The sequence below is a fragment of the Oncorhynchus keta genome, chromosome 2, assembly GCF_023373465.1.
Source record: "Oncorhynchus keta strain PuntledgeMale-10-30-2019 chromosome 2, Oket_V2, whole genome shotgun sequence".
Lineage (NCBI taxonomy): Eukaryota > Metazoa > Chordata > Actinopteri > Salmoniformes > Salmonidae > Oncorhynchus > Oncorhynchus keta.
Window position 1 is genome coordinate 29,249,878 of NC_068422.1, and position 11,237 is coordinate 29,261,114.

Consider the following 11,237-nt stretch of genomic DNA (forward strand, 5'->3'; position numbering starts at 1 on the left):
CAAATTTCGTGTTAACAAACAATAGTTTTGGCAAGTCGGTTAGGACATCTACTTTGGGCATGACACAAGTAATTTTTCCAACAATTGTTTACAGACAGATTATTTCACTGTATCACAATACCAGTGGGTTAGGAGTGTACATACACTAAATTGACTGTGCCTTTAAACAGCTTGGAAAATTCCAGAAAATTATGTCATGGCTTTAGAAGCTTCTGTTAGGCTAATTGACATCATTTGAGTCAATTGGAGGTGCACCTGTGGATGTATTTCAAGGCCTACCTTCAAACTCAGTACCTCTTTGCTTGACATGTGAAAATCAAAAGAAATCAGCCAAGACTTCAGAAAAATAATTGTAGACCCTCACAAGGTTGGTTCATCCTTGGGAGCCATTTCCAAATGCCCGTAGGCACCACGTTCATCTGTACAAACAATAGCACACAAGTATAAACACCACAGGATCACATAGCCATCATACCGCTCAGGAAGGAGACGCGTTCTGTCTCCTAGAGATGAATGTACTTTGGTGCGAAAAGTGCAAATCAATCCCAGAAAAACAGCAAAGGACCTTGTGAAGATGCTGGAGGAAACAGGTACAAAAGTATCTATATCCACAGTAAAACAAGTCCTATATCGACATAACCTGAAAGACCGCTCAGCAAGGAAGAAGCCATTGCTCCAAAACCACCATAAAAAAGCCAGACTACTGTTTGCAATTGCACATGGGGACAAAGATCGTACTTTTTGGAAAAATGTCCTCTGGTCTGATGAAACAAAAATAGAACTGTTTGGCCATAATGACCATTGTTATGTTTGGAGGAAAAAAGGGGAGGCTTGTAAGCCGAAGAACACCATCCCAACCGTGACGCACGGGGGTGGCAGCATCATGTTGTGGGGGTGCTTTGCTGCAGGAGGGACTGGTGCACTTCACAAAATAGATGGCATCATGAGGGAAGAAAATTATGTGGATATATTGAAGCAACATCTCAAGACATCAGTCAGGAAGTTAGTTTGGTCACAAATGGGTCTTCCAAATGGACAATGACCCCAAACATACTTCCAAAATTGTGGCAAAATGGCTTAAGGACAACAAAGTCAAGGTATTGGAGTGGCCATCACAAAGCCCTGTCCTCAATCCTATAGAACATTTGTGGGCGGAACTGAAAAAGCGTGTGCGAGCAAGGAGGCCTACAAACCTGACTCAGTTACTCCAGCTCTGTCAGGAGGAATGGGCCAAAATTCACCCAACTTATTGTGGGAAGCTTGTGGAAGGCTACCTGAAACGTTTGACCCAAGTTAAACCATTTAAAGGCAATGCTACCAAATACTAATTGAGTGTATGTAAACTTCTGACCACTGGGAATGTGATGATATAAATAAAAACTGAAATAAATCATTCTCATTCATATTATTATTCTGACATTATTCACATTCTTAAAATAAAGTGGTGATCCTAACGGACCTAATACAGGGAATTTTTACTAGGAATATATTTCAGGAATTTTGAAAAACTGAGTTTAAATGTATTTGGCTAAGGTGTATGTAAACCTTCCAGACTTCAACTGTACAAGGGATCTCTATTGCTGACAGACATTACCATAAATCATCTTGCAGATGATACCACCCTCTTTTTGAAAGATGCTGACCAGATTCCTAAAGCAGTCGATGTGGTAAATATATTTTCCAAAGCATCTGGTCTTTGCCTAAACCTTAAAGTGTGAATTGTTTGCTGTAAAAGACTGTGTGATACCCTATATCTGCAATATTGCAGTCAAGGAAAAAATAACATACCTTGGGATTACCATATCAACAGGAAAGATGCTCATTAAATTACATATTTTTGAAAAAAACAAAAAGTAGTTGAACCATTGGTTGCAGAGGGATTTATCCTTGAATGGTTGAGTATTGTTTTCTAGAACAAAAGGTATCTCCAGACTTATGTACGCAGCCCAGTCCCTACATCTTGACAACAAAATAGGTAAAGCGGTTGACCAGATGCTTTTTATCTGGAAAAATCATGCACGTTATATTAGGAAATCTGTCATTATTATCACATATGAATATGGTGTTCTCAATTTTTTGATTTTTCTATTTTGAAAAAGACTTTTAAGATAAATTGGGCTAAACATTTCTTAAAGAATCCAACTTCAATTTGGAATTTCATCCCCATTATATCTTCTCACGTTTTGGTGGCTTCAATTAGTACTCTTAGCGTGGTCATTAACATATAAACATATTTTTTCTCCACATAGGTAGGCTATTTCATTTGGAACAATGAGGATATTCTGTATAGAAACAAATCTTTAAGTACTGGTTTAATAATCCTGCTGGTGAGTCAACTTTTTAATGCAGAAGGATTATTACTCAATTAGGATTAATTTTTATCACGTTACAATATCCCCGTTACACCTAAATATTCGCTGTAGTCTTTGATGCTATTCCATCTGGAACTCTCATGTTGTTTAGAGGTGTCAACAGACGCCTTCTTGAGCTACCCTCGCTTAATCCAGTTGACTCTCCAATAGGAGAAATGTGTTTCTCCTTGCTCCCTCAGAACAGATCTATACATGCTTTATTTCAAAGGGATATTGTATATTTTCCTTATGTCACAATTTACTGGAATACATTTGTCAAAAATATCTGTTGGAAAAAGGTTTGGCTATTACCATACAAATACCTGCTTATTAACAAAGTCAGAGAGGTCTCTTTCAGAATGATCCATAAGTATTACCCTGTGAATCATTACCTGAAGAAACTTAACATTAACTGTACTTGTTGTGTTGAGCATCCAGAAACAGTTTTGCATTTATTTTGGCATTGTATACATGTAAATAAATTATGGCAAGATATTTATAGTTTTATAATTGTTAATATTCTTCATGACTTTTGTTTATTATGGGAGAATGTGCTGCTCGGTTTCCTTAACTATAATAAGGACAAACAAAAACAATTTTACCTCTTAAAATCTAATTGTGCTCATGGCAAAATGTAGCTCAGTTGGTAGAGCATGGCGCTTGTAACGCCAGGGTAGTGGGTTCGATTCCCGGGACCACCCATACGTAGAATGTATGCACACATGACTGTAAGTCGCTTTGGATAAAAGCGTCTGCTAAATGGCATAACGTTTTTTAATTTTTTAAAAAAATATTCATAAATGTAAATTCCCTAAAAAAAACGAAACACACTTCCATATTTTCTATAGAGTTAAAGCAGTGCATTAAGACCATTCTACATTCTTCCAAGAAGAAAGCTGTTTGAACAATCAATGTGTGTATCTTTTAAGGTCTTTGTATAATCTGTCATTTATTTGGTTCCCCTAACATATGTTATCATTGTCAGTTTGTATACTTCTTGTATGTACTTTGTCATGTGGTGTTGCTACAATGCTGTGTTGTCATGTGTTGCTGCCATGCTATGTTGATGCCTTAAGTTTCTCTTTATGTAGTGTTTTGGTGTCTCCCTTGTCGTGATGTGTGTTTTGTCCTATATTTTTAATCCCAGCCCCGGTCCCCGCAGGCCTTTTGCCTTTTGGTAGGCCGTCACTGTAAATAAGAATGTGTTCTTATTTTTTAAACATTATTTAACTGACTTGCCTAGTTAAATAAATGTTCAATTAAATCAAACAAGTGTATACTGGTGTTTCTGCAATAAAACATTTCAAAATGGTTGTCGGTACAGTAGCATCAAGTATATTTTACAACTCACCCAAGATAGACCAAAGCCTGTCGTTTCCAACGGAAACAAATTAATCATAGTGGGCAGAACAAGCAAGGAGGTGGCCAGAGCCAAGCACAAGCTAGCGAGATCCTATTGGTGCGTTCTAGCATCATCTGCATATTTCCGTTAGGGAACGCCTACTCTGTGAAGTGCGTGTGTGCAATAACTGAAATTTGTCTTTGCACTCCTAAACAATGCGATATTTAAACAATTTTGGAAAGGGTAAAGTCTACAAAACATAGTCCACTCTTATTAACATATTCTAGTTTTGGGAAGAGAACTGTACTGAAATCAAATGTTTCATCGAGGAGAACATTTGCAGAATGTCAGCCAAATTCCATCTTGTTCCATTTTCTCACACAGCCGGCCAGTCGGATACTTCACATTTATGCTTCCGGTGAAATATCTGTCTCATTGTTCTATGGTAGCATCGCTTGAGTGACTCTTCTATAATGGACATGTCGAGAGAAGTGGGAGGATAGGGAACAATAGGTTTAGGAAATGGAAGGATCAAGAGCGAAGTGGCAAAATTGGGCTCTAGAGAGAAATGGAGCGGCGACTTTAATGCACATAATAGTTTATGGGGAAGCACACATACAGATGCTAATGGTACTATTGTGGAAGATATGGAAACAAGAGCATTAGTATGTTTTAACAATGGATGTGGAACAATAGTTGATGTTGTTAGATGGGTTACATGTTGCCTGGACAGCACACTGGCTTCCAACTCTATTGCATCGGTGTGTGAATGCAATGTAATGAATGATTCTACTGTTGGAAGTGATAATTTCCTGATTTTGTGTACCATGAACTTGGTTACAACACCTCTTGGAGGAGGAACCGCAACACCCTGCTACACTCAACTCCTCGTGGAGTGAAATAGGTATGTGATTGTAGGTGCGGGTAAGGATGACAGAGGCAGAGAATATGACCATTTACTGGGAATTTATTTCCTTAACAGGTAAAGTGGGGAAAGGGAGCTGGATGGAACCAAAGCAAAGAAAGTAAAAGTCCCCTCTCCTACCTGCCTACCCACCTAACCTTAACGCCACCTGGCACGCTAACAAAAATACAGGTGGTGGTCCACCCAGATTTTACCTAGCGTGCATAGACAGAGTACATACTACGGGTATATGTATGCCCGCAGGCATCTTGCCTAAGCACTCCCAAGGGGTCTTCTCCTTCCCCCTGGGAACAAAGGAAACAGAATAATACAAACTTAAAGTGAACAATTTCAATAATTAAAAACACTGAGCACTATTGGCACACACATACCTCAGAAGTAGCAGCTACAAAATACTTTCAACAAAACTGTATCTGATCAACAACCAACACAGGACATCCAAGAAGCTTGTCGTGGAAATTTCCTCTATTTACCAAATCATGGGAGCAAACCACACACACACACACGTCAGAGTTAGTTATAAAAGTCCATATTTAATTATATAAGCTCTTATCACAATCCTGTGACTCTCAGATAAATTCAGTGTCTCCCAGTGGATTCTCTGAGAGCCCCTTTACAATGCAACTGAGTTCCTTTAATAGCAAAGACACACATAGTCAGACAGCATAGACATAATTCATCGTTCAGCTTTGTCTCCTTTCCCAAAGCCCAGAACCATAAACCAAATCCTCCATATCAACAGGCATATATCAAATTGTCATTTAGATACAACCCACTCTAAATACAAACTCCTGGACAAACTCACGGAGAGGAAAAGGTTAGGCTATAGGTTAAGATAGAAACAACATTAGAGGGAGCATAGAATGATTCCAGACACTACAACCCTTCTTTCCCCAGAATGGGAAAGGTAGGGAGTAAAAGATATGTTTACACATGATGACACTTTGACCTCTCCCCTCTCTGTGGCTCATGCAACTTAGGACAGATAACTGCCAATGGCCACCACTATAGTACAACAAAATACATTCTTATGAGAAATAACTCACACACGTTTGATGAATATTAAACATCTTACAAATGTTACCAACAAATTCTGATAATTCCACGACAAGCTCTCTCTCCTAACAAAGGAACACTGGCTTTTAACTAGCTGCAGAAGGAGTACAGCTGTATCCCCTAACGAGAGGGCGGGTTCAGACCTCCAATCATCGATGGGGCCGGCCAATCAGGTGCTTCGAATCCAGGAAGCTATTTCCTGAAATACATACAGTGGGGCAAAAAAGTATTTAGTCAGCCACCAATTGTGCAAGTTCTCCCACTTAAAAGGATGAGAGGCCTGTAATTTATCATAGGTACACTTCAACTATGACAGACAAAATGAGAAAAAAAAACTCCAGAAAATCACATTGCAGGATTTTTAATTAATTTATTTCCAAATTATGGTGGAAAATATGTATTTGGTCACCTACAAACAAGCAAGATTTCTGCCTCTCACAGACCTGTAACTTCTTCTTTAAGGGGCTCCTCTGTCCTCCACTCGTTACCTGTATTAATGGCACTCGTTTGAACTTGTTATCAGTATAAAAGACACCTGTCCACAATCTCAAACAGTCACACTCCAAACTCCACTATGACCAAGACCAAAGAGCTGTCAAAGGACACCAGAAACCAAATTGTAGACCTGTACCAGGCTGGGAAGACAATCTGCAATAGGCAAGCAGCTTGGTTTGAAGAACTCAACTGTGGGAGCAATTATTAGGAAATGGAAGACATACAAGACCACTGATAATCTCCCTCGATCTGGGGCTCCACGCAAGATCTCACCCCGTGGGGTCAAAATGATCACAAGAACGGTGAGCAAAAATCCCAGAACCACACGGGGGGACCTAGTGAATGACCTGCAGAGAGCTGGGACCAAAGTAACACACTACGCCGCCAGGAACTCAAATCCTGCAGTGCCAGACGTGTCCCCCTGCTTAAGCCAGTACATGTCCAGGCCCGTCTGAAGTTTGCTAGAGAGCATTTGGATGATCCAGAAGAAAATTGGGAGAATGTCATATGGTCAGATGAAACCAAAATATCACATTTTGGTAAAAACTCAACTCGTCGTGTTTGGAGGACAAAGAATGCTGAGTTGCATCCAAAGAACATCATACCTACTGTGAAACATGGGGGTGGAAACATCATGCTTTGGGGCTGTTTTTCTGCAAAGGGACCAGGACGACTGATCCGTATAAAGGAAAGAATGAATGGGGCAATGTATCGTGAGATTTTGAGTGAAAACCTCCTTCCATCAGCAAGGGCATTGAAGATGAAACGTGGCTGAGTCTTTCAGCAGGACAATGATCCCAAACACACCGCCCGGGAAACGAAGGAGTGGCTTCGTAAGAAGCATTTCAAGGTCCTGGAGTGGCCTAGCCAGTCTCCAGATCTCAACCCCATAGAAAATCTTTGGAGGGAGTTGAAAGTCCGTGTTGCCCAGCAACATCCCCAAAACATCACTGCTCTAGAGGAGATCTGCATGGAGGAATGGGCCAAAATACCAGCTAGTGTGTGAAAACCTTGTGAAGACTTACAGAAAACATTTGACCTCTGTCATTGCCAACAAAGGGTATATAACAAAGTATTGAGATAAACTTTTGTTATTGACCAAATACTTATTTTCCACCATAATTTGCAAATAAATTCATTAAAAATCCTACAATGTGATTTTCTGGATTTTCTTCTAATTTTGTCTGTCATAGTTGAAGTGTACCTATTATGAAAATTACAGGCCTCTCTCATATTTTTAAGTTGGAGAACTTGCACAATTGGGGGCTGACTAAATACTTTTTTTGCCCCGCTGTACATACATACATATACGCAAACAAACTCAAAACACAGAATCTGGGGAACGTAACAAACTTTGAAGTCACAGTTCACAGATATTTGAAGTTCATTTTTGATCAGCTCTGTGCTGCATCTGTTTCTTGAGTCTGACCATTTAATGGTCATCAGAGAGAAAATCCTCCACAAAGACATTTGAGCCTGGCACACTGAGGACAAATGAGACAATCCTGAACATGTTGATCAAGTTGGCTTTCCCTAGGTTTTGGAAAACTGCCACCCCCTTCTCACTGGTGGATTTTGTGGTATCCTGTCTGTCTTTCTGTATTTCCTCCCGGCTAGCACAAAACTCTTCATAGAGTTGGTCCATACTGACTGTCTCTGTCAGTTTGAGGGCTCTGACCACCTGCTCCAGGTCAGTGAAGGAGAGTTCCTCATAGAGGCCGATTACTTTCAGTGTTACCATGGAAATAAAATGTTTATTACTTCGACACTGTCTGCCTCTGGGTCTTCTCCTGAAACGTGATAACGACTGCTCATAATAATGGACTGGCATCAAACACATGAAAACAATGTTTAATGTATTTGATACTATTCCACTCCAGCTATTACCAGAAGCCCATCTTCCCCAATTAAGCCGCAACCAACCTCCTGTGGTGTTGATGTGTTGTAATGTCAGAAGAACAAAAGGAAAGTACATTGGGTCACAGGGAATTATCAGAGTCTGAAGTAGAAAGCTTAGATTTTCTGAACAGGGCACCGGTAAAGGTGTCATCTCTGGCATTGCAGTGGAAATTGAAGCTAAAAATCTAAAACACCATGTACCAGAAGTAGAAGTTCCATTTTGTCAGATAACAGTAGCAATGGTGATATAGTGAAGTTGACCTCTCTGCAAAAAAACAGCCTAGTCTGACCATGTTTCGCAAGTTATCAGAAAAAAAGTGGTTTTGAGCGATGTAAGTGGAAAATAAAACACACCCGGAACTGTTTCAAGGTTGTAGTTATATTTTGTTCCAAACATGTCATTTTCTTAATCCATCTAGCTAGTGACTAAAGTATCATGCTAGCTAGTCTTTGGTGTTGGTCTGGGAGAAGTTACAGAAGAGACGAATGGGACAAAATTAACACAATGTAAACTGATGATCTGGAATTAAAACAGGAAAATGTAAACTGATGATCTGGAATTAAAACAGGAAAATGTAAAGTGATGATCTGGAATTTAAAACAGGAAAATGTAAAGTGATGATCTGGAATTTAAACAGGAAAATGTAAAGTTGATGATCTGGAATTGAAACAGGAAAATGTGCCATTGTCTCATCTACATAGTTCATATGGTTTTATAATGTTAGCAAAATATTGTGGTTTGTGAATCTTCACTGAGTGTGAGCTAACGTTAGCTAATGCGCAATCACCTCAACAGCGAACCTAAATCTGACTAACACTGTTAATCTATAACTCACTGTACAGCTGATGTGGAGGACATGGGCGGAAGGACCACAACAAACCTTTTTTACGTGATTCTTATTGTACACAAACAACGCACACTTTTGAGCACTGACTAGCTCTACTACAGAACAATCTGGGTTCTATGCTGGGGCCATCTCTCAAGTCAACTGCCCCAAAATGAAAGTTACACACAACATGAATGTGGTGCTGACTGGTGATTGGCCAACACTATTGCCACTCACCCCACACAGTAGGTGGGACATAAAGGTGAATAACTGCATTCACAACCATATCAAGTGACTAAATGTTTGAAAATTATCTATGACATTAGAATTATGCCTTAATCAATTGACATGATGGATCAGATTTTCACATAAGCTTTTATCAACAGGTTAGTGGTTAATATATACATATGTATTATTCTGGAGGGTTTATTACCTTATGTCAAGCCATGGAAATGTGATAAGCATGATGTTTGAAAAGAATAAAGACATTTATTCTATCATGACACGAGGACCCCTACAAAGTTACAAACTTTCTCCCTGCAGGCGGTCACTGAGTCTGAGGTGCTAAAAGAGCTCCTTAACCTTGACCCCCCAAAAAACATCTGGGTCAGATGGTTTAGACCCCTTCTTCTTTAAGGTTGCTGCCCCTATCATCGCCAAGCCTCTATCTGACCTTTTTAACCTGTCTCTCCTCTCTGTCAAGGTTCCCATTGCTTGGAAGGCAGCCACAGTTCGTCCTTTATTTAAAGGGTGAGATCAAACTGTTATAGCCCAATTTCTATTTTTTAAATATACTCTAGAATAACACATTTTTGGAGAATACACACCAATACAGCGCTCTGTGAAGATTCAGAGCATATCTGTTTTGCAGTTCTATCAATTATTTATACAATTGGTAGATGTTTACATGCAAAAAATGCAGTTATTTTGGTCATGGGAAGCAATTCCTCTGCAGAAGATCTGTCTATCTGGTCAAAATCACTGATACAGGTCCCCCTCCACCCTTTGGTGTTATGGAGTACCTGTTATTATGTCTCCAGAGAAACCTAGATTCCAATAAAGGTCCTATCTATCAAATTAGGTGGTGTGACAGCTTCTAAACTGTCTTTCTGAATTCCTGTTTGGTTTATGTCCCATCTTTAATAGACCTACACAGATTTGTTATTTCATTCATTAAAGAACGATTAAGATTATCATTCAGTGTTCCATCCATTCCACTTTAACTTCAATAATAATGTCACTGTCTTCTGAGAAGGGTTTATCACTAACAGGGAGCCACCCATCCCCCCGCAATAGAGCTACTGTCCTCCCTACCAGTATTGACCTTGGTGTTGACCTTGAACTGCTGGGCTCAATGAGTGTTTCGTAGTCTGCCCCAGACTAAGTGCTCCTGCATAGGCTCTAGAGTCACAGCCCCTTTTAGTCTCACAGTTCCAACTTTGTCAGGTACTTCACCGTCTCTCCATCTCTCCACATCATATCGATTAGCTTGCTCTCCTCACCCCCGTCACACACAGGAGTATAAACCCTCTTCCAGAGATCTCCATCCGTCTTCAGGTGGCGAATCAAGTGCTTTAGGAGATTGCTGCCCAAGATGAGGTCATCACTCTGGCCTTCAACCACCAGTGTAGGCACAGCAACTCTACATCCGTACACCTCCATCTCCAGCTCACATACTCCCAAAGGCTTCGTCTTCAACCCACCACAACCAACCAAGACTACCTCTGTAGGACTCAATGATGGACTTTTCAACACTCCTGCATGCAACAGTTCAGGTAAGACCCTAGAGCTCAAGGTACAAGCCATGGACCCACTGTCAAGCATAGCTCTCACTTCCACTTCTCCTCCTATTAACACCTTGGCATAGAATAAATCATCATACGGGGAAAGTCTCTGTGTGTTCTGCATTATGATACTCTTCTCAGTCTCCATTTCGTCACAAACACTTTTATATACAGACTCCAAATCAACAGCAACATCAATCGGCTCAGCTGAGCCCTGAATAGTCTGGGCTGGGTAAGGCAACGTATTGGGTGCTTCCATGTAGGTTCTCACAGCAGGCATGGTGATCGGCATGACAGCACCAACTTCCTGCTTCATTGTTGTGATGTCTGGGGTCACCTTAGATAAGTGAAGAGTACCTCTGCTCCCTCCTGTATTCATCCAACCTCTCAAGAACATATGCAGCGGTCCACTGCTGTAATGGCTTGCACTTAAAGATAAGGGACAGTTCAGCATTAGGGCAATGTCTGATGAACATGACTGTGAGGTCACGAGATGGGTCTTCAACACTTTTTTTCTGTCTCTTTAGACAATATTCAGCAACCTCCATAGCCCTGTTT